This window comes from Schistocerca americana, chromosome 3 (assembly GCF_021461395.2).
Source record: "Schistocerca americana isolate TAMUIC-IGC-003095 chromosome 3, iqSchAmer2.1, whole genome shotgun sequence".
NCBI lineage: Eukaryota > Metazoa > Arthropoda > Insecta > Orthoptera > Acrididae > Schistocerca > Schistocerca americana.
The window spans coordinates 165592648-165618038 of NC_060121.1; the positions used below are offsets into that span (position 1 = coordinate 165592648).

Here is a 25391-nt window from a genome sequence, read left to right on the forward strand (position 1 = left end):
TATATATTCTTAGAACACTGAAAGTTGTTTTGAATGCCAACGGGTTTCCTACACTGTATTGGGCAGCTTTTACGCTGCGTGCCGGGCCGTGTAAGGACGACATGTACCAGTTCGACCCGCGCCTATCCAGCTCCAACTGACGCACTGACCGTTCACACTGGTCGGAACGACGAAAAAAGTTAATGTTGTATGAGACTAAGCAAACTCGTTCTATGAACTTTTTTTCCTTAAAAGTTTTAATTTCCTCGTGAAAAAAGAAAACGCTACTTTACGATGCGGCTGTTTTCTTCTTAGTTCTGTAAATTTTCTCCACCAATTTAAAAAAAATATACGGTTGAAAAATCTGATTTTTGTACTCGTGTTAGTGTAACATCATAGCTTCTTAATAAACCATTTTCCTTTCATATTTCATAACTGTTATTGTGAAATGACGCTATTTGCGACATACATTCATCTCATTTACAAATCTTGTAGCGGAAAAGTTTGATAGCGGCTAGCTTACTATTACATACGTTTTAGACCATACATTATTCTGAATGAACTGTAGCGAAAAGTACAAAAACGTTCTGAAACAGTAGTGATATTGATATCTATCTTTGTTCAGAAGTAAATGCGAGTTGCTGAGTGGCATCAGTGCTGCTATCGCCAGCCTATGGAGTTCGTGCGGGGTTAGTTCGGTTTAGCTTACTACCAAATACTGCAGGATAGAAAAAAAGGAAACAATTACCTGCCATCAGTGCAGCCATAGTTTCGGTCTTTCGTGGTTTTTAATGATCCATTTCTAGAAACATCCAAATATTTACGAATTTTTTCCCTCTGCGGCGTCCGAATTCACTGGACAGTAATCTGTTACGATTATGCGAGCGGTCACACATTACATTATAAAAGGCAAACACTTGTTTGTTGTCTACATCCTACAATCAGTAGTATGTACATTTCATGTTTGGAAGTAGTAGAAAAGAAGAAATAAATCGAAGATGAGACTTTGCTGTGGATGGATTGTAATAAAATCTTACAACATTCTACTTAATTCCTCTCTAGTTGATGTAATACGACGAATGCTGAAAAATTTGCAGATATTTCTGTGTCTGTGTTTGAATAACATGCAAGATGTTCATTTATATTTTAGAATTTGTAGTTCTGGAAAAATGTAGTACCACGATGTGAAAGTCTCCACTTTCAAAGAACTGTACATAGCTCTAACACATAGTATTGATTTTAGGAAGTTAACGTAATGAAACCAAGGCTAAATGCAACTACGTTTCAATGGACGTTTGGCTGGATCAGTCTCTACTTTAAGTTTAGAGAAAAAGCAGAAAACGAAGAAAGAAGGAAAAGTGTGGATTCGGTGTACGGCGAACACTCCAGGACAGATCCTCATGTAGTTCAAGATAGTGTAAAGGATGATATGCATGTGTCACTGTTTCTTTCTGTTATCGTGTTTTGTGCATCTCCCCCTCCCCTCCCCCCTTCGCTCTGGGCTTGTCCTCGGTGGCAAGGGATCCTCACTCTCCAGCAGCTGAAAGGTGAAGATAACACAGGTGCAGCCCGACGTTTTTCAAAGCTATTCAATTAGAATCACCCTTAATTTCATTTTCCTGGTGGATCTGTTTTCATATTATAGTGACTCGTCCAATTATGTAGCACATAAGAAAAGGGTGGTTATGGGCTCACCCCATGAATATCTACTGACATCTAGGGGAGTTTCTTAAATGAAAAACGTTAGCAGATAAACTTTTGTTCGTATTGCAGAATGATTAATAATACATTTCAGTATCAGCTGTAGAAAATTCAAGACAAAAATTTCAAAACACAACATGTTTCTGCTGGACTATATAACACAAGGAGCTAAGTTATCTATAACGACGAAGTGAGCTGAATTGGTGCACAGTCATTGTTTTGAAGTCCGCCACCGTAGCTGGGTGCCGGCACGGTAGATCAGCGTGTTAGGTCAGAGGGTTAGACGCCGTCTGTAATTAAAAAAAAAAAAACTGAGTGAACGGATCAACGATGAACATGAATAGGTGTCACGGGAAGTCCACCCAGAAAAAATGCAACGAACAGTAACGAACAAAAATGAGATCAACAAAAAAAGTGGACAGCACGCCGGCTTGTGACATTTCATTTCATTGCTTTGAAGGGGAACTTTGCGCTGAACTCACTGTCACCAACTCGTTATACACAAACTTTTGCATTTTAAGTTTTACAAGCATTTGCCTCCTAAGAGGAAAGAGGTGTACTACACACACAGAGGTTCAAGTAATATTGGCTATACTAATGTATGTAATTTGCTCCTTACGTGTGAGAAAGCTTTCCTATAAATGATAGCACACAAAGGAGAAAATATTTGGTATATAGCTAATAGTTGTCATATTCTGCGACCGAATTGTTAAGGGATTTGCCCCTTACTTAAAAAAGAGAGAAAGAACGAAGTGTTTTTCTTGTCCAAATGGTTCTCTTGTCGAAAAGGTACAGGGACAGAGGCTGATTAACATTTGATGTGACACTTCTGCTAAAAACAGAAGCTGAAGTGTAGCTCCAACGGCTTGCTCCTGCCGCCTGCTCGTTCCAAAATATTAAACCCGCGTGCAGCCCGGGTATTTGTTTATTCCAATCCTCTCTAAGTCCACCTCCTTCTTCCTACTCGCTCTGTTCATTTTCTCCTGTTCCCTCTCTTCATCATCCTTTTGCCCCCTCTCTCCATCCACCCTCCCCCAGTGTCTATCAGCTCCATCCCTCCCTCTGTCCACTGCCGCCACCATCTGTCCATCTCCTCCATCCGCCACTGTCTGTCAATTCCATCCTGCCCATCTCTCTGTCCCTATCCCCCTGCCCTACTCTCTGTCTCTGTCGCCTTCTGACCCGCTTCTCTGTCAATCTGCTCTTTCTTGCTCTGTCTTCTTCCCCTCTAACGTTCCCTGGCAACACTCACAATATTAATAAACTAAAATTTGATTGTACTATATACGCCGCTATGAAGCAATTTGTATATACTGTAATTATTTAGCAAAAAATATTATTTAATTTTGTGTAAAGGACATTCGTTATTATTGTAATATTTTCTGTAGTAATATTCTCGATGTATTTATGATTGTAATATTTCTATACTCATAATGTAATTGCGAAATGTGTCAATATCTGCGATAACAAAAATGTAAAATTCAGCCACAGAGGAAAATAATGTTGTAAGATTAGAAAGAGATGTTAATGGCCAGCAATAATATAAATAACACCGCATGGTGTGCGTCTTTGTCGTCTTCCTGGATAGCTGAAAGTGAGAGGAACCTGTGACGTAGCATTTTATGAATGGGTAGACTTCTTTTGTCTGTATCTAGAGTTAGCCGCCATTAGAGGAGAAATTACAAACTAATGTAGGTTGAATTATTGTTGTGGTCTAAATACATTATAATTTAACAAAAGTGTGTATTACTAATGTAAATTAGCTTGTCCATGTCATCTATATGTTTCTTTAAAGAATTTTCAGCATTTTTAGCGGTGTTGCTGGGCTGTCCCGCGACCGAACGATTTGCAGCGGCGGCACATTTAAAAAATTGTTCCGCTAAGAAAAATTAACCAAACCCGTAAATCGGGAGCAGATAAAAATTAGCAGTGAATTAAGAAAATGTTTTTCTTTTACAGCGATCCTGAGACTGACGGAATTTATTACTAGTTTCACATTTGTGCATTCATAGGCGGATAGTTAACGTCGAAATTTAACAATTTTGGTTCTTTCAAATAACTTAAATGTATAGAGAAGTGTGTTTTATCAATGATAATTAAACGTCGGCTTGGCAATATTTAACCATTTTCTGCTAATAGAGACAGTCTTGTGTTCCATAGCTAACGCCGGGAAAGAATTCAGTAAATATTTTAAAAAAACCACTGCATTTAGAAAATGTGTGCCAAGGCCGAATTATGTAAAGGATTTAATTCTCAACTAAATATTCTTAATCAGTTAATATGAATTCACGTAATTTTAAATGTACTTAAATCTGTGTAAATGAATTTTTGTTACCACACGTAAATAAGAGGTTCTACAACAAAGTTCGTACGTACAGAAGGAAAGAAAGGCAAATTAACTAAAAACAAATTTAAAAAAGGTAACTGATTATTCTTTAATGTAATTTCATTAACCCCCCCCCCCCCCCCTGTATCGTACTCACCACTCTTTCCTACTCCCATCTCTTGGTAATCTTATCTCCCTTCTCTGTATTCATCTCCTCCCCCCCCCCCTCTTCTTGTTGATCTCCTACCCCTTCCTTTCTATGTCCTCCTCTCCACTCTCCATCTTCTACAAGTCTCTTTCTCTATCTATTTCCTCTTCTCTCTCTGAGATGCCCTGCTAAACCCACAGGGCAGGGCAGATGGTTTAAATTGTGGGAAGGGGCCAAAATAAGCGGCTGTCAGTTACACTCAAACATACAACTTTATTTGTTTGACCAAACGTTACAAGAGCCAAGAAATTAAAAAAAAAAGCATTAATTTTTGAACTTAATCACTGGCTGAATGCACCATACAATCTCGTGCCTTAAAGGGGAAGAGCAATTTAATTTAAAATCGGCTGAAAGCCAATAACTTAGAAATCAAACCAAAATCAGAAATTTAAAATCCGGAAGGCCTTATCTTAAATCAGTTCTTTCAATTAGGTTGAAGGCCCAAACAGTCCCATCTCTTAAGACACAAAACAAAATTATATTTTTAAAAGGCAAAAGTCCTTATCTTAAAACAGTTTTTAATTAGGCTGAAGCCCCAAACAATTTTACGCCTTAAGGCAAAAACAACCTCAATTTAAAAATCGGCTAGAAGGCCATCTGCTCGACCTCCCTCCTCCCTGTGTGTTATCACACTCACTCCAACAAGAGGCTGGTGGAACTTAGCTCTACAGTATTTCTTTCCAGATTGTAACTAATAGGTGCACCCGTGGCCTAGGGGTAGCATCCAAGGTCGAGGTGTAGAATCTTTGATTAGTGATCAAAATGTCTTCTGTCCAAGGTTCTAATAATGCCATTCTTTCAATCTTGATTAATAATCAGCATTGGCCGAAGACTTAGAGCATAAGAAGTTACCCTCATTCTGCCAATGGCCTTGTCAAGAGGGCAGAGGAGCAGACAGAGGTTCTGGGTGCTCTCTTGTCCTGGGGTTGGGAAACTGCCCCTAAAGGAGGAAGAATCAGCAATGATAAACGGCTTGAGGGTGTAGAAAGCAATGGAAACCATTGCAGTAAGGCACATAATGTGTATCCACAGGACATGTGGCCTGTAATTGAAAAACTGTCATGGTGCTCTCTCCATTGGCAAAAGATTCCAGAATGGTCTCCCATTCAGATCACTGGGACTGCCCAGGATGAGGTAACCATGAGAAGAAGATTGAATAATCAAACGAATGGATAACGTTCTACGAGTTGGGGCATGGAATGTCAGAAGCTTGAACGTTGTAGGGAAACTAGAAAATCTGAAACGGGAAATATAAATGCTCACTCTAGATATAGTAAGGGTTAATTAAGTGAAATGGAAAAAGGTAAGGATTTATGGTCGGATGAGTATAGGGTAATATCATCAGCAGCATAAAATGGTATAATGGTAGTAGGCTTCGTTATGCACAGGAAGGTAGGGCAAAGAGAGAGATACTGTGTTCAGTGACAGGGTTGTTATTATCAGAATCGACAGCAAACGAACACCGACAACGATAGTTCAGGTATACATGGCGAAGCCGCAAGCTGAAAATAAAGAGACAGAGAAAGTATATGAAGATATTGAAAGGTTAACACATTACGTAAAGGGAGATGAAAATCTAATAGGGGAATGGAATGCAGTTTTAGGGGAATGAGTAGAAGAAAAGATTACACGAGAATGTGGGCTTGGGACAAAGAATGAAAGAGGGGAAAGACTAACAGAGTTCCGTAGTAAATTTCAGCCAGTAACAGCGAATACTCTGTTCAAGAACCACAAGAGGAGGAGGTGTACTTGGAAATGTCAGGGTGATACCGGAAGATTTCAGTTAGATTGCATCATGGTCAGAGAGAGATTCCGAAATGAGATACTGTATTGTAAGGTGTACCCACAAGCAGATATAGACTCAGCTCACAATATAGTGGTGATAGAGAGGAGGCTGAAGTTCAAGACATTAGTCAAGAAGAATCAATATGCAAAGAAGTGGGATACGGAAGTACTAAGGAATGACAAAATACACTTGAAGTTCTCTAAGGCTATAAATACAGCAATAAGGAAAATACCAAAGGGCCATCGCAGATGTTGGAAAGAAAAATATAGGTACAAATAAGGTAACTGTGAAGAAACCATGAGTAACAGACGAAATACTAAGGTTGATCGATAAAACGAGGAATTACAAAAGTGTACCGGGAAACTCAAGAATACAGAAATACAAGTCCTTGAGGAATCAAATAAATAGGAACTGCAGGGAAGCTAAGACGAAATGGCTGCATGTAAAATGTGAAGAACTCTAAAAAGAAATGATTGTCGAAAGGACAGACTCTGCATATAGGAAAGACACGAAAAACCTTCGGTGACATTAAAAGTAAGAGGAGAGAGCGGATAGGTGCAAACAATACATTGAAAAAGCCTCTATAAGGCGGAAGATTCGTCTGATAGAAGAAGAAACAGGAGTCGATTTAGAAGAGATAGGGGATCTAGTTTTAGAATGAGAATTTAAGACAGCTTTGCAGAACTTAAGATCAAATACGGCAGAAGCTGTAAATAACATTCCATTAGAATTTCTAAAATCATTGGTGGGAAGTGCAACAAAACGACTATTCACGTTGTTGTGTAGAATGTATGAGTCTGGCGAAAGACCATCTGACTTTCGGAAAAATATCTTCCACACATTTCCGAGGACTTCGAGAGCTGAGAAAAGGCGAAAATTATCGCACAATCAGCTTAACAACTCATGCATCCAAGTTTCTGAGAAGAATAATATACAGAAGAACCGAAAAGAAAATTTAAGATCTGCTAGATGACGATCAGTTTGGCTTTCGAAAAGGCAAGACCAAAGAAAAATGAAGACACGTTCATAGGTTATGTCGGTCTGCAAAAAGCGTTCTACAATGTAAAATTGTGGAAGATGTTCGAAATTCTGAGAAAAATGGGGGTAAGACACAGGAAGATACGGGTAATATAAAACAAGTACAAGCGTCAAGAGTGAATAGTAAGGATGGAAGACAAAGAACGAAGTGCTCGGGTAAAAAAGGGTGTAAGATAGGGATATAGTATTTCGCCCTATTGTTCAATCTGCACATCGAAGAAGCTATGAAGGAAATAAAAGAAAGGTTTAGGAGTGGAGCTAAAATCCAAGGTGAAAATATATCAATGGTACGATTCGCTGATGACATTGCTATCCTGAGTGAAAGTGAAGAAGAATTACATGATCTGCTGAATGGAATGAACGATCTATTGATTACAGAATGTGGATTGAGAGCAAATCGAAGAAAAACAGAAGTAATGAGAAGTAGCAGAAATTAGAGCAGTGAGAACATCAGGATCTATGGCGACGAAGTAGATGAAGTTATGGAATTTTGCCACCTACGCAGTAAAATAACCAATAACGGACGGAGTAAGGAGGACATTAAAAGCAGGCTACTAATGCGAAAAGGGCATTCCTGGATAATAGAAGTCTAATAGACAATAGATAATACAGACGAATGTTGAAAATTAGGTGAACTGATAAGGTAAGGAGCGAGGAGGGTCCGTGCAGAATCGGAGAGTAAAGCAATATGTGGAAATCACTGATGAGAAGAAGCATGATTATACGACCTCTCTTAAGACATGAAGAAATGACTTCCATGCTTCTACAGGGAGCTGTAGGGGACAAAAACTGTAGACGAAGACAGAGATTGGAATACAACCAGCAAATAATTGAGGACGTAGGTTGGAAGTGTTACCCTGAGATTACTGGGTTGGGACAGGAGAGGAATTCGTGGTGGGCCGCACCAAATCAGTCAGAAGACTGATGACCCAAAAAAAAAAAAATTAAAAAATATAAAACTAATAAGAGTACCAGATTTGACTGACATCGTGCCAGGGGCTTACGATGAGCTTTTTTTACCCACGATTTTGTTGACGCACACACATGTAAAATTTATTTCACACATATTTCTCATATTTCACGCGTATTTGCACAAATATTTCCCCTGTGTGTCTAGCGAATTTCGCCCTGCAGTTTCATTTCACGCAGCTTTATGTTTTTGAAATCTTATCTCCTGAACCATGGATTCTCGCCGTGCTATCGCGGCTCAGACTCCCATGTGAACACGTCCCCAGGTACTGTAATACGCTGTGTTTGTGGGGTTTTTCTATATCTCTTGCATTTTCTGTGACTGCAGTTTATGTGGAATGGACTGCGTAATCTGTCCAAGCTCTCATTACACGACTGTTAAAGAAGTAATATTTTTACAGATTACTTTCCGCACGAATGTTCTCTGGCATTTAGATGAGGGGAGGGTGTCCGTGATATTTGAACCATTTCGGGGTCAGCGTAAACCGAAATGTTGAAAGATCAAAAAGCTCAGGCAAGCGCTGAATGACTTACTGAGTGAACAACTGAAATTACATTGTCTTAATAACTGCAGTGCATGTAGAATGAGTTGAGTATCCTTTCAGAAGATGTCATTTCAGGACGAGTATTACAGAAGTCATGTTTTGAAAGGTTATATTCTTCGATACAAACTGTTTGACATTTTACTCAGCTGTACATTACCTTCATTCCGCGAAACCAACCGTCGGTTTGTCGGACAAACACTTGTTATCGCGTGGGGATCACACGCTTCCGCGATCAATACTTCCATCATTAAGCGCTGTTCCTTCTCGCCGTCGCTCGTGTCGCGATAAAGGATGGGCGGACGGCTTAATCAGTTTGCCTGCCGGCAAGTCGTTTCGAGCTTCAAAGAGCGCGAGGCAGACGCGAAACGCCAATCTCCGACCACAATGCACCTGATTACCTCACCCAGAAATGGGAAACCGCGCGTGTGAAGACTTCTGCCGCCTAGCTCACTCACCACAAAAGCTGCGCTTACCAAATTCTGGACGTAAAAAGTGAAGGACAGATTACAAGCACTGTGTTTTAGAGCATAAGAGTCTTTCGCTACGGCGGCCGAATTTCTGTGTCAACCGTCGCGAATAATCACATATTTTCATATAAATTGATATTTTATTTTGTTCATGGTTGTAGTTTTCAACAGCTTTCGTACCTACTTCAGGACAAATTTCAGTCATCAGTTGCACAAATATATTTTTACTTCGGTTACAAGTTTCGAAAAATTGCATAGCATCCCTTATAAAACGAGAAATTAGCGTAATTCTTTTATAGATTAAAGCTTTGAGTCACGCATTTTTAAATGTGTTTCGTATAAATTCTTCATATTTCTTAGTGACACATTCTAAATTCTTTTATATGTTCTTGGTTGCTAGAAAAAAACTTAGCATGTCCAAAGATATGATTCAGTTACTATATATTGACAACCTCTGTTTACAATAATCGCATATAAAATGTACATTTCTGGACATAACATGGCATTACGCTTCTATAAAGAAAATATTGACATCTGCTAAACTAATATTTAAGAAATTTCTGTAACATACTCCAAGTAAATGTATTGGCAAAATATTAAGATTTATAATATCCCTAATTCTGTAGGCTTCTGAAGTTGACAAATTAATTTTTCGAAACCAGTAAAGCGAAACAAAAATATATTTGCAAATGATGTCTGAATTTTATCCTGAAATTTTACATGTGTGTTCTCAATTGATCGCAGATTTTTAGATGACAAATAAACAATAAAATCTACAATATCAATGAGGCTCACTGCTTTACTACTTTATGTTCAATAATGAAATTCAAGCCTGTTGTTTTTAAGTGAGGGATGCCACGTCATTTTTATTGTTGTAATGAGAAAACACATTCCACACGTCAAAATATTGCCAATCAAAGTCAATAAAGAATGCGACGTCTGTTTACAACTCCGAGTCACATATAGAATGAAGTAATAGTGATTAGTCTTTCTTCCTATTAAATCGTTCAGTGTCACTTTAAATATCGTTCGAGGCACGTTTCGACGCTAAACTGTTCTTAAAAGCACGGGATCTGTTATGTCGGTACGAAGTTCGTAGTGTTTTTGTATAGTTTAATAAACACAGCAAATATATTTAACAGAGACTTTAGTCGTCAGTAATATGTTCTCCTTCAACGTTTACAGCAGTCTGACAATGCTGGAGAAGCTTTTCGATTTCGCGGCTGTAGGAATCACGTGGTTTTGGAACGAAGAATTTTTCGCATGCCCGAGATTCGGTATAAATACCGTGACTGCACTTGGGCTCTTCAGTAGTTGTGTACTCACCTCAAGAAGGTCAGACGTCTCTGGCCCGAAATATCGTAGCAAAATGTCGACGGGACCCTACTGCATACCCGAAAACTATTAGATTATTGAGAAATGTTCGGAGCGCATTTTCATCCAGAAAGGAATTTCCTTGAAGGTTGTTCCATAGTGGTAAACACGAAAATCCGAGGATCAGTTGAATAAGGTAGGTACAGAATGATTTTCGAACCCAACTCCTGTACAGTAATTTTTGTCAGTCTAGCAGGATGCGAGCGGTCGGTATAGTGGAGTAGCATCACTTGACACAGTCTTCCTGGTAGAGTCTGAGATATTATCATGGCGAATAGTAGCGAGCGAACGGTTGTTGAGAGGAGGCGGGAATGGTCGAACGTAGCGTGCGGTGGAGAGAAGCAGCGTGATATGAGAGCTCGCAGCCTACGGTGGTCGTGGTAGTACCGCCGGAGGAGACTTTGGTATTAATTGAGGAATGTTGGTAATTTGCCTTTTTGCTGTACGTAGTTGTTGCTTGGTTGCGCACTGGAGGGGTTCCGTCAGATCTGTGTAATGTTCGTACCTTTATGTTGTAGGGAGCACATTGTGTTCATGTGGGAGCGATCTAGATGTTTGTGAAGTAATAAACTGGTAGCTAAGATCGCAGGAATTCTTTTTCTTCCATGATTACCGGTTTCGGCGAAACTAAAGCTGCCATCATCGGATCTAAGGAGGACAGAAAACATTATAAAAGTGGACTTGGATTCCACTCATATTTCATGTATACACATAAATTTAGGTATATACCTCAGGACACATACGGGTTACAACATCAAGGCAAACAATGACGATATTAATAGTTGCCTATAACACGCAGGCCTTACAAAATTGTCATACGTAGCACATAGGCGTCCAAGAAAGATGACATTATAAACGTTCTCCATCACACATTATAAATGTTGTGTCTCCATCACACATAAGCGCAAGCTACGTACTACCGCAACCCCGGCTCTGTTCTTACACTACAGGCCGCGTCGCGAGATGGCGCTAGCAGAAGAGGCACCATTGAATGTCAGCTCGCGTCATACACTCGTGGAAATGGAAAAAAGAACACATTGACACCGGTGTGTCAGACCCACCATACTTGCTCCGGACACTGCGAGAGGGCTGTACAAGCAATGATCACACGCACGGCACAGCGGACACACCAGGAACCGCGGTGTTGGCCGTCGAATGGCGCTAGCTGCGCAGCATTTGTGCACCGCCACCGTCAGTGTCAGCCAGTTTGCTGTGGCATACGGAGCTCCATCGCAGTCTTTAACACTGGTAGCATGCCACGACAGCGTGGACGTGAACCGTATGTGCAGTTGACGGACTTTGAGCGAGGGCGTATAGTGGGCATGCGGGAGGCCGGGTGGACGTACCGCCGAATTGCTCAACACGTGGGGCGTGAGGTCTCCACAGTACATCGATGTTGTCGCCAGTGGTCGGCGGAAGGTGCACGTGCCCGTCGACCTGGGACCGGTTCGCAGCGACGCACGGATGCACGCCAAGACCGTAGGATCCTACGCAGTGCCGTAGGGGACCGCACCGCCACTTCCCAGCAAATTAGGGACACTGTTGCTCCTGGGGTATCGGCGAGGACCATTCGCAACCGTCTCCATGAAGCTGGGCTACGGTCCCGCACACCGTTAGGCCGTCTTCCGCTCACGCCCCAACATCGTGCAGCCCGCCTCCAGTGGTGTCGCGACAGGCGTGAATGGAGGGACGAATGGAGACGTGTCGTCTTCAGCGATGAGAGTCGCTTCTGCCTTGGTGCCAATGATGGTCGTATGCGTGTTTGGCGCCGTGCAGGTGAGCGCAACAATCAGGACTGCATACGACCGAGGCACACAGGGCCAACACCCGGCATCATGGTGTGGGGAGCGATCTCCTACACTGGCCGTACACCACTGGTGATCGTCGAGGGGACATTGAATAGTGCACGGTACATCCAAACCGTCATCGAACCCATCGTTCTACCATTCCTAGACAGGCAAGGGAACTTGCTGTTCCAACAGGACAATGCACGTCCGCATGTATCCCGTGCCACCCAACGTGCTCTAGAAGGTGTAAGTCAACTACCCTGGCCAGCAAAATCTCCGTATCTGTCCCCCATTGAGCATGTTTGGGACTGGATGAAGCGTCGTCTCACGCGGTCTGCACGTCCAGCACGAACGCTGGTCCAACTGAGGCGCCAGGTGGAAATGGCATGGCAAGCCGTTCCACAGGACTACATCCAGCATCTCTACGATCGTCTCCATGGGAGAATAGCAGCCTGCATTGCTGCGAAAGGTGGATATACACTGTACTAGTGCCGACATTGTGCATGCTCTGTTGCCTGTGTCTATGTGCCTGTGGTTCTGTCAGTGTGATCATGTGATGTATCGGACCCCAGAAATGTGTCAATTAAGTTTCGCCTTCCTGGGACAATGATTTTCACGGTGTTCTTATTTCAATTTCCAGGAGTGTAAGAGGATGTGGTAACACTACGCCATTAGGGCTTGTACGTAATTCTGAGACTGCCGAGTTAAACAAGTACACATCTGTCTGGTCATGTATAAAACCTACCAAAAGTCATTTATAAAATTTAAAATTTCGTCCTTTATTGTGGCCAGACATGTGTTTATTGAGTATAGAAATTGTGGAATAATTATGATCTGCGCAAAATTTGTGTGTTTAAATAATCTGTTTTACGAATACAATAAATTAAAGTTTTTATCGGTTTATTTCTTTTTTACACCGTTTAGGGGTAGCTGACCAAACCCCTCCTGATCAATTCCTATATAAAATAATAAGGCAGTACTTATTGTAATTGCATGGATCTCAGAATTGCTTTTTAAATATTTGTAGCATGTTGCTGACCACGCAGTTACTGCTGCAAGACGAGTTAAGTTGCCCTTTGCGTACAGGAGTATTGCAGAACAGTTATCAGGAGTTGTTCGAGAATATTTCAAAACTCTCAGTCTGATACTTGAGAAATAATTTCTTTCTGACTTGCAGGCAGAGTAATCAATTTGTGTTTCTTTTGTTATCAATCATATTTGGTAAATGTAAGAGATGCAACGTCTTTCAGCAGAACAAACAGTAATTGCAAATATACATGAGTTAATTAAAAATTACAAGTGAGTATCAAGTTGTCAACAATAAAAGTCAGTATTATCGTCATATCTCGGAGAAGGAATTCAAAGTAATCACACTATCGCTGTTGCACCAGACGCCTGATATTATCCTTTTGTGGATGCTCACAGGTTGTCGCACGGAGAGTTGCTGCTTTGAATCTTCCTGGCAGATTAAACCTGTGTGCACCGACCGAGACTCGAACTCGGGACTTTTGCCTTTCGCGGTCAAGTGCTCTACCATCTGAGCTACCGAAGCACGACTCACGGCCGGTCCTCACAGCTTTACTTTTGCCAGTATCTCGTCTCCTACCTTCCAAACTTTACAGAAGCTCTCCTGCGAACCTTGCAGAACTAGCACTCCTGAAAGAAAGGATATTGCGGAGACACGGGTTAGCCAGAGCCTGGGGGATGTTTCCAGAAAGAGATTTTCACTCTGCAGCGGAGACGAGGAAGGTAGGAGACGAGATACTGGCAGAAGTAAAGCTGTGAGGACCGGGCGTGAGTCGTGCTTCGGTAGCTCAGATGGTAGAGCACTTGCCCGCGAAAGGCAAAGGTCCCGAGTTCGAGTCTCGGTCGGTGCACACAGTTTTAATCTGCCAGGATGTTTCATATCAGCGCACACTCCGCTGCAGAGTGAAAATCTGATTCTGGAAACATCCCCCAGGCTGTGGCTAAGCCATGTCTCCGCAATATCCTTTCTTTCAGGAGTGCTAGTTCTGCAAGGTTCGCAGGAGAGCTTCTGTAAAGTTTGGATGGTAGGAGACGAGATACTGGCAGAAGTAAAGCTGTGAGGACCGGGCGTGAGTCGTGCTTCGGTAGCTCAGATGGTAGAGCACTTGCCCGCGAGAGGCAAAGGTCCCGAGTTCGAGTCTCGGTCGGTGCACACAGTTTTAATCTGCCAGGATGTTTCATGTCAGCGCACACTCCGCTGCTGAGTGAAAATCTCATTCTCGAGTTCCTGCTTTGTTTGGGTTCAAACATTCCTTTTGTTTCCTTACGTTAGCACAAAGACATCATTTCTCGTTTGCACTAACGTTCAAGATAGGATTGGTCGATATTATACGAAGACATTCGGCGTGCTAAAATATAGTAGTCGATGAGAAATACTTGTAATACGAAATTAGAATGGTATATTAATACCTTCAGCTGCTGACGGGCGTTGATATATTTCAACGGGAACAGGTGAAATGGTGTTCCCCGACAGGGACTCGAACCCGAGATTTGCTGCTCACATGGCAGACTCTCTATCCATGTGAGCCACCGGGGGCGCAGACTACACTGACTACCTCGCGCATGTCTTCCTCGCGTCCCACCTTCTCACCTTATATGTCCACACATTACATTCGTAGTGTTCCTACCCAATACTCTCATTACTCATGGAAGACATTCTTACCAAGTCTGTAAGAGTTTGGGTAATATGTGTGCATCCGCACACAAGAAGAAGGTCGTGGTTTCTGTTCTTTCCGACATGTCCGAAAGAAGACACCATATCCATATTAGTATATAGTTGTGGCAATACCGGCCATGACCTTCTTCTTCTGTGCGGATGCACACATATCCATATCCATATAAGTATTTGTAATAAGGGTTTCTAGGAAATTTAGCGCATGGGAATTACTTCAGTGTGAGGACTTTCCAGCAGATCTGTGCAAGTTCTTAAATGCCACTACAAATACACCTCCATTCTCGTTGTCTATTCCGGAGAGGATTTACGACTTACAATCGTTAATGAAGCATCAGGAAAACTTTTTGCCTGTCTCTAATCCTAGTTCGCAAACTAAGACGATGGGTGATGTACTGAAGAACAATATCTTCAGCAGCTATTCAGGCCTAACAGAAAGTTATTTCTATCTCTGTCGCTGTCCTGGTTTTTATCACCTTTTCGAAAGATAACTTACAGAAACTAGCCGACTTTCTCGATAACGTAGCCAAAACATACAACTATAAAATTTCAAAAACTAAAATCAAAGTTATGGCCATTGAAAATAAGCTATAAGATCGAAAAAATGAGGTTAGATGACAGCTGTGTCGAAAAAATTTTGTTGTCGTGATCTTCAGTCCAAAGACTGGTTTGATGCGGCTCTCCGCGATTATCGTATGCAAGTCCTATCACGTACACCCACCTGAACCTGCTTGGTATACCCAAGCCTCAATCAACCTTTACAATTTTTACCCCCGCCCACTTCTTTCCATAATGAAACTGACGATTCCTTGATGGCTCAGGACGCGTTCTAACAACCGATTTCACCTTTCAGTCCACTTGTTGTGTATACTTATATTCTGCGCAGTTGGATTCAGTGCCTCTCCAGTACTCACCTGACGTATTCACCAAGTCTTCAACTTTCTTGTAAAAACCACATATATTTCTTTCTAAATTGTATATCGTCCACATTTTAATTCTGTACAGAGATACACTCCGTACAAATACCTTCAGAAAATACATCCTAGTATTTAGAGAAATTGTCCATATTTAAAAAATTCTCTTTCTCGAAATCAGTGTCTATTTACCTATGCTACAGTACGACGAGGTTCGAACATGATTTCAGTACTACAGAAAAGTTATATAACTCACCCTTGTACTTCACTAGGGCCACACATTCTCTGTCTATTACTGATCCATATCAGAAATCCGTCAGCGAGGCGCTGAATTAGCATCGCGGTAACCGCCACTACGCGACGCCCCAGCCAGAAAAGTCGAGACAGCTCGACAGCAATGTGTGATTTATACGCATCCCGTCGGCTAATGCGTAACCGAATCCTCTGTCGGCATTCGATTCATCCTTTGGCATCCGTTCGGGCAGCTGTCATTCTTTCTACAACCGCCACTCTGATGTCGAGGTTCGGGGTTAGGAGCCGCCCGTATCCCCTTCTCCTCACCTTCGCGTACAGCAGATACGTGTCAGACGTAAAAAAGGAAAAACAGTGGAGCTGACAGCTAGCCACCAGCGCGTCAATTCGTGGTTGGAGTCAGCCACGGCTCTGTAAAAATTTGAGTTAAGACGGTTCGCAGCGTAATTTAATACCGTGAAGAGTTGTCATGTTTACGCTTTCTCACACTGATACCAAGCGTTGTCAGTTTGTAACATTTCACTATTTGTTGATGGATCGTCGCTGTTAATCGATAATTTATGTTTGGTGAGTTTGTTGCTGGTGTTGATTGTAATGGTTTTCAAGACCTTAAGCTCAGAATAAGTTTCGCAGACAAAATTTCAACCAATATCATATAAAAAGAGTAGATAAATACTCTTTTATATACAGATATTACTTAAGAGAGAATGGACGTAACAATAAAATCGCGTGGCTAGGGCCTCCCGTCGGGTAGACCGTTCGTCTGGTGCAGGTCTTTCGATTTGACGCCACTTCGGTGACCTGCGCGTCGATGGGGATGAAATGATGGTGATTAGGACAACACAATACCCAGTCCCTGACAGGAGAAAACCTCCGACCCAGCCGGAAATTGAACCCGGGCCGTTTGGATTGACAGTATGTCACGCTGACCACTCAGCTACCGGGGGCGGACGACGTATCAATCATTGAGTGCATGCGAGAAAAAGCTATTGAGTTCATGCGTAGAGCAAAGCATTGTTTCCCTTCCACATTCAGTTTGCTGGGCAGTACTCACCACTCTTCAGATCATACAGTGTCTGAACATTTCTTCATTAGGAACTAGTAGAACCGTGTATACGGTATGCTGTGTTTACTTATACAGAGAAAGATATCAGAAGTCACAACTACATCTTTCGGATCTCTACGGGAGAGCTGCAAACACATTTCAAGCATCTTTGTGCTTTTTGTAACATTCAGAAACAATTTTCCGGAGTTGTTGGAGATTTATTTCTACAACGTGGCTACATCAAGATGTCATAAGCGTCACTCAACATAAAAAAAAAAACGTTTTTGTGGCCTTTCTAATGACTTACATTTCTCTACTTTTATTGTGAGTAAATTTATGAAGAATAAAACATATTATGAGCATGAAACAATGTAATCAATAATTTACTCAGGAAAGTATCAGGAAACACTCAAATACCCTATTACGCCAGGAATTTGCGGGGAACCGGGAAATTTTCGTCCCCAAATTCGGGGAATTTCACGTTGATTTTTGGGGAATTTGGAATATTGGCATTGGCAACGCTGCCGGTAGCGTTGAATTGCTAATCTCGAGTAAGGCCCGCCCGGTTAGCCGTGCGGTCTAACGCACGGCTTTCCGGTTTGGGAAGGAGCGCCTGGTCCGCGGCACGAATCCGCCCGGCGGACTTGTGTCGAGGTCCGGTGAGCTGGCCAGTCTGTGGATGGTTTTTAGGCGGTTTTCCATCTGCCTCGGCGAAGGCGGGCTGGTCGCCCTTATTCTGCCTCATTTACAATGTGTCAGCGTTGCTACGCAAACAAGTTCTCCACGTACGCATGCACCACCATTACTCTACCACGCAAACACAGGGGTTACACTCGTTTGGTGTGAGTCGTTCCCTGGGGGAGGGGGGAGGGAGTAGGGGGTGGTCCACCGGAGGCCGAACCGCACGATAACCCTGAAAGAGAGCTTCGTTGTGGAGTAGTGGAGGGGTGAAGTGGACTGCAGTAGTCGTCGTGGGGTTGTGGACTACTGCGGCTGCAGCCGGGACGGAGCCTCTCCGTCGTTTCTATGCCCCCGATTAACATACAATACAGTACAATCTGGAGTATGACCGTATTGCGCTGTTATGCGTACTCTTTCTCACACCAATTATTTTGGATAACTGAACCATCTAACCTGGAGATGAAACAAAATATCACACTTTAGTTCGAAAGATGATGAGCATACATAGAGGTAATCTTTGTTTGTCGTCTACGGAATATGGGCAAATGGGATGATTATGAATCCCGTAGTGATACATACGCCAACGACCAAAGATATGGAACGCAGGAAGTATTGTATACGTAGACTGTAACATAAAAAGAGAAATTCTCCTTACAGCTGTATCAGTGGAATTGCCGTAGTGAGCCACGTGACACGACTGAGTCGTGTCTGTGTGTGAGTTTGTGTGTGTGTGTGTGTGTGTGTGTGTGTGTGTGTGTGTGTGTGTGTGTGTGTGTGTGCTTATGTGTGTCTATTGTTGACGAAGGCCTTAATAACCGAAAGCATTAATTGTGAGAGTCTTTTTGTTGTGCCTATCTTTCCCGGTTCCCCGCTATATGGTAACAACTTTCCTTCTCATTATAGTATTACATTTCATTCTTGTGAGAGTCTTTTTGTTGTGTCTATCTTTCCCGGTTCCCCGCTATATGGTAACAACTTTCCTTCTCATTATAGTATTACATTTCATTCTGGATTTTTCATTGTTCGACATGCAGAAACACTCAGACAGAAAAAAACGTTACAGAATGCGAGAGCAAATGAAGTCCAGTATCATTTGTTTTACAGAAAAAGAAATACAGAGATCGTTGGCCTCTTCAACAAAAGTCTCTGACAAAACGTTTTTGTTATGATTTAATTAGAAAACGTACTTTACACAGAAAAACAGAAACAGAAATTCACCAGATATCTCAGTATTAATATATTTCTGCTGATATATTTTTATCTTATACTTTAGACGGTTATCAAGTTACGTGAGAGCAGTGCATGTATGTATTTCACGGCCAGCACATAAAACGCAGTACTAGGTTCTGGAGGTCTGCGTAGTACAGACGTACGTCAAGATCGACACACTGTGCGAGCAGCGGTGCCCGACCATACATCTTCAAGGAGCGAAATACGGGCACGTTTCGCACCTGCCGTGCCATCAGCGACAGTTGGCAGTCGTCTGCCTGCAGTAAGATTAAAGATAACGTGTTCCTCTGGCCAGGCTAACACTGACGTCATGACACCGCCAAGCGTAGCTACTATGAAGTCTTGGAAGAGTTGAGAGTGGAATGCAGCTCTTTTGTCTTCAGTGGTGAGAGCAGGTTCTCTTTGTGTGCAAGTGATTCGCGTACACGCCTATGGCATTTGTAGACCTGGTGAGTTACCTGTTCCAGAGTGTATTCGCCCGCAACACACAGGTCCCACAGTCTTCATGGTGTGGGGGCCATAAATCACAACTCTTGGTCACGCCTGATGTACCTTCCGAGTAAAGCAGCCAGTGTCCGCTGCATTACATAGGCTGTTACCATTCTGCTACTGCCATTTCTTCGACAGGCAGGTGATGTGCTTTCTCACAAGGAATGTCCACATCCGGCTGCTTCGACGTTACGTGCTCTATAACTGGTTTGACCAGCAGAATCTCTCGCTAGTCCAGCACGTATGGGACGTAATGGAGCGAGAACTTACTCGGTCTCCGGGGCTTGCAAGAACCATTGCCGAAGTGCAAAATGATTCAAATGGCTCTGAGCACTATGAGACTTAACATCTAGGGACATCAGTCCCCTAGAACGTAGAACTACTTAAACCTAACTAACCTAAGGACATCACACACATCCATTCCCGATAAAGGATTCGAACCTGCGACCGTAGCGGTCTCGCGGTTCCAGACTGAGGCGCCTAGAACCGCTCGGCCACACCGGCCGGCTGCCGAACTGCAACGACATACGTAAGATGCTTGGAACAATCTATCGCAGGATGGCATGCGAGAATACGAGCACACGCATGCTTTGCCGCTAGATGGAGGTAGAGTCTGTACTGACGCCACACTTTGGGCAGCCTTTACTGTGACATGTGTGTTTAATTTGGTCTGAATTTGTTATCATTTATTCCTACAGTTCTGAAATACGTGTCACCCCACATGTCAATGAAAAGGGTTTTGCATTTTTGCTCGCGGCGTACAAAAAACTGCAAACGGCACTAAACAGAAAATAATCACACTAACATATGCTCTCATTATGTAAAAGAAAACGAGGAATTACTGTGAACAAAATTTCAGGGTGTATTCTGTACGAAAAAATACAGTAACTGCGCTTTGTTATGTTGCTTGCTAACGTTATTTTAAAGGAAATCAATCGACATTAACTTCAACAACTCTAGCCTGAGGCTATTAAAATAGACGTCAGTCAGTAATGAGCACATAAGACTGACGGGTACTTACTATATCATTAGTGTTCATTCTTCAGGAAGCAGCTGTTGGTTTCCACCGCGCCCATTGTTCTTTCTTCATTATCCTGCGCCTCGGGTCGTCTAGAATGGACTTCCGGGTTCTCCATACAACGAACTGTGACGCTGCACCGCGGTTCGTACGTTCTTTGTAAGCGTCAGATTTTCACCAAAATTAACAATAAAAAGGCATTCTTTCTACTTCTTATCACTCAGCAGTTTTCAATACATCATTCCTGTTTTACGTTTTGAATTAATTATCAGAGCATAAATCGTTGAATGCAGTCAGACCGTTACAGTTACAATTCTGTTGTGCGCCCTTAAGATTTATAACTTTGTCTGAAGCTTCATCGCATGTGTTTACACTGTTACGAGCACCAAATTTCTGTATGTAAGTTTTCATGTTTCACAGCTCTGGCTGTAGGTGTATCGTATTCATGAAATTCATAGTTTCGTTAAAGTAGTGTAAACCACAATGAAATACTACTGCAATAGAAGCATGTGATTGTAATTTCAAACTACCTAATGAGTTCCGCGAGTCGTTGTACTAAAGCGTTGCAAATTACTGGAGGCAAGTGACATCTCGATGAGAATGGCACATCAGAAGGCCACAAAACGTATGGAAGAGCCACCAGAAGCAAAAAACTGGAGGATGATCACTAAACTGCCTGTAACTGGTACACAATATTTAATACTGTTATTGGTTTTGCCAGTTCTCACATGAACTGCTTTTACGATTGATCTGGGGGGCGGGAAGTAGTAAAGTTCCGGGAATATTCGAGCTAGGATATTAGGACAGACTTTCTAGTAATTTATGACAAACATAATGTTTTGCAAACGCATTTCAGGTTGTATCATAAAAGAACATTCACTGAACTTAATAATAAAAAGAAATATCCGACATTAATAACAAGTAGAACCTTCGGCAGCTGAACTGACTTACAACCTTCACCTCAAATATCACTGACATTACTAACAATAAAAACTTTAACTACTGTATAAATAAATCACACTTATTTCAAAATAATAATGACGTATACTTCTGAATGACTGATGCTGCCACAACCAGTAGATTGGAACCTTTAAATGGTAATAACAAATGGTCAGGGCAACAAATAGTGAATTACTACAAGAGACAGAAAGCAACAGAATTAGAGCCAGCATTTAGAGCATTGAAACATCAACTTAAATTCACATTAAATCTGTCCATTAAGAGAACACAAGTTGCACGAACATACTTGGCGAAACTTTAAGACATTCAAAATTACAGTAGCATATAAACAAAGATATGGGTAAGTGTTTTAAACTATATTCTGTGTTACCACTCCCAAATTCAACATGACTTTAAAACAGCAAATAACGGTTGTAGTAAAAAGAGAATTACACAGTTGAGGTAATAACAGGAAGGAAACACAAAATTCAGTCGTCATAAGGGAACGCAACGGAATATCAACACATGTTGTCACTCAGAATGAATGGCACTGGTGAGCATAAACACAAAACGTCCACCATGACGGACAGCAGTAGTTAAGTTTCAATTACAATCTCCTCTTAGATCTGAAAGAATAATGGTTAGAATAACATTTTCGCGAAAATAAGTTTTACTCTGAAACTGTTCTGGAATAACGATTTCATACCCACCGGTGTCGTGTGCTAGTTTTAACGGACGCTGGCTCATCTCTTTCTGAAGGTGCTTCTCAAAGTTAAGTCTGGCGAGGACTACATGAAAAGCGCCAGAAGCAAAGGCCCCAAGTAGAAGACTGCCTCTCGGCCAGAAGTATGTATCCAGTTTCAGTTTACAGGCAAAGCGTCACAAGTAGTCCGCTTACTTAAAAAAGAATGCATTAAAACTGCATGATTTCTCTTTTATTGCACGTTTTTTTCCGCGTGGAATGCAGATGCAAGAGAGTCGAACTCATTTCCACTATCTCGCTTTCGTCCATTCCTCTGCCATATTATTGCCCCTGTAAAAACTTCTGGCACGGAAACGTATTCCGGAAACAATGCCGGACAACAGTGGCGACAGTGTTACTGAACATGTGGCTGCTGCAGCTCATGTGATTTGAAATGCTGCCGGGAAATATTCCCGTGCTATACAGGGTGATTCAAAAAGAATACCACTACTTTAAAAATGTGTATTTAATGATAGAAACATAATATAACCTTCTGTTATACATCATTACAAAGAGTATTTAAAAAGGTTTTTTTTCACTCGAAAACAAGTTCAGAGATGTTCAATTTGGCCCCCTCCAGACACTCGAGCAATATCAACCCGATACTCCAACTCGTTCCACACTCTCTGTAGCATATCAGGCGTAACAGTTTGGATAGCTGCTGTTATTTGTCGTTTCAAATCATCAATGGTGGCTGGGAGAGGTGGCCAAAACACCATATCCTTAACATACCCCCATAAGAAAAAATCGCAGGGGGTAAGATCAGGGCTTCTTGGAGGGCTTCATCACTCGTTCTCGGCCGTCCAGAACTTTTCCCTTTGCACAAACACCCATTCTCTGTAAACTGTTTATACCAACGTTTAATACACCACCTATCAGGAGGTTTAACACCATACTTCGTTCGAAATGCACGCTGAACAACTGTCGTCGATTCACTTCTGCCATACTCAATAACACAAAAAGCTTTCTGTTGAGCGGTCGCCATATTAGCATCAACTGACGCTGACGCCTAGTCAACAGCGCCTCAAGCGAACAAATGTACAACTAAATGAAACTTTATAGCTCCCTTAATTCGCCGACAGATAGTGCTTAGCTCCGCCTTTTGTCGTTGCAGAGTTTTAAATTCCTAAAGTTGTGGTATTCATTTTGAATCACCCTGTATTATTGACAATGTCCAAGTCCAATGGCCCGAGAGAGCACCAGCCTTGTCAAGTTTGGTCCGGAGTTCGACGTCATACTGCACTGACAAATAGGTGGCCCCTGTTCGTCTCCGGTAATGCCATGAATCCCATATCCTCTTGATAATAAATGATATCGATGCAGATGATAGCTTCTTGCTGACTGGGCCCAGGCTGCGACGATCCGAAACTCCTGTGTGGGAAACAGCCATGCCATTCTCACCAACAGGAGGTGGCCTCCCACCCTTTAGTTTGCGGACCTACACATCTAGTCGTTCATCATTTCCTGCACGACACTCTGCATCATATACAGACTTGAGTGCTGAAATCTTGATCAGCTGCTTTTCAATTTCACTGAATTTTGATAAGATTTTGATAATGGAATGAAGACAGTGTTTGAAAAGCAAAATAAAACTGCAATAGACTGGAGGGATAAAAGACTAATTCTCAGTCTGCACAAAAACCACAGTGCAGATATAAATACTAACATCAATGGCGTTAAATAGCAGGCTAGATAAGAAAACACGACCGACAGGCTTTCCTTCCTGGCTATACTTGTACAAGGTGCAATGCAAATAATGAAAAGCGGAACCAAGAGGAAGAAGATCAATGGTAAACTGTAGCTGATACGGTAATCTTAGCAGATTCTGAAAAGGAAATGAATTACATGTTAAAAATTTTGTCTTATGCCTTGGACAATCAGGAAATGAAAATAAACAAAAACTACACTAAAATAATGCTGATCGATAAATCGAAAAGACACGTTAGGGGAAACGTTAAGATAGGATACGCTAATGTACGGAAATTATACTGTCACTCGGGAATTACAATAAAAATTCAGTGGTTGTCAAACGAAAAATTGGAGGATTACAGACATACAGGGTGTTACAGAAAGGTACGGCCAAACTTTCAGGAAACATTCCTCACACACAAATAAAGAAAAGATGTTATCTGGACATGTGTTCGGAAACGCTTAATTTCCATGTTAGAGCTCATTTTAGTTTCGTCAGTATGTACTGTACTTCCTCGAAACGCCATGATTTCATAGAACATGTGCCTTTACAAGTACGACACAACATGTGGTTCATGCACGATGGAGCTTTTGCACATTTCAGTCGAAGTGCTCGTACGCTTCTTAACAACAGGTTCGGTGACCTATGGATTGGTAGAGGCGGACCAATTCCATGGCCTCCACGCTCTCCTGACCTCAACCCTCTTGACTTTCATTTATGGGGGCATTTGAAAGCTCTTGTCTACGCAACCCCGGTACCAAATGTAGAGACTCTTTGTGCTCGTATTGTGGACGGCTGTGATACAATACGCCACTCTCCAGGGCTGCATCAGCGCATCAGGGATTCCATGCGACGGAGGGTGGATGCATGTATCCTCGCTAACGGAGGACATTTTGAACATTTCCTATAACAAAGTGTTTGAAGTCACGCTGGTACGTTCTGTTGCTGTGTATTTCCATTCCATGACTAATGTGATCTGAAGAGATGTAATAAAATGAGCTCTAACATGGAAAGTAAGCGTTTCCAGACACATGTACACGTAACATATTTTCTTTCTTTTTATGTGAGGAATGTTTCCTGATAGTTTGGCCGTACCTTTTTGTAACACCCTGTGTTGTTATCAATGGAGAGACGTCTACAGACGTTAAGGTAACCTCTGGCATGCCACAGGGGAGTTTTATGGGACCATTGCTTTTCACAATATATATAAATGACCTAGTAGATAGTGTCGGAAGTTTCATGCGGCTTTTCGCGGATGATGCTGTAGTATACAGAGAAGTTGCAGCATTAGAAAATTGTAGCGAAATGCAGGAAGATCTGCAGCGGATAGGCACTTGGTGCAGGGAGTGGCAACTGTCCCTTAACATAGACAAATGTAATGTATTGCGAATACATAGAAAGAAGGATCCTTTATTGTATGATTATATGATAGCGGAACAAACACTGGTAGCAGTTACTTCTGTAAAATATCTGGGAGTAAGCGTGCGGAACGATTTGAAGTGGAATGATCATA

At 42.0% G+C, this 25391-nt stretch overlaps 2 non-coding genes across 2 annotated transcripts; both read left to right on the plus strand.

Annotated features, from left to right (window-relative positions):
• The first annotated feature begins 13983 nt into the window (after positions 1-13983).
• Positions 13984-14057, plus strand: Trnas-cga. Its single transcript has one exon. It is a non-coding gene; the product is annotated as a tRNA-Ser (tRNA).
• A 228-nt stretch (positions 14058-14285) lies between these two features.
• Trnas-cga lies at positions 14286-14359 on the plus strand. Its single transcript has one exon. It is a non-coding gene; the product is annotated as a tRNA-Ser (tRNA).
• Positions 14360-25391: the final 11032 nt, after the last annotated feature.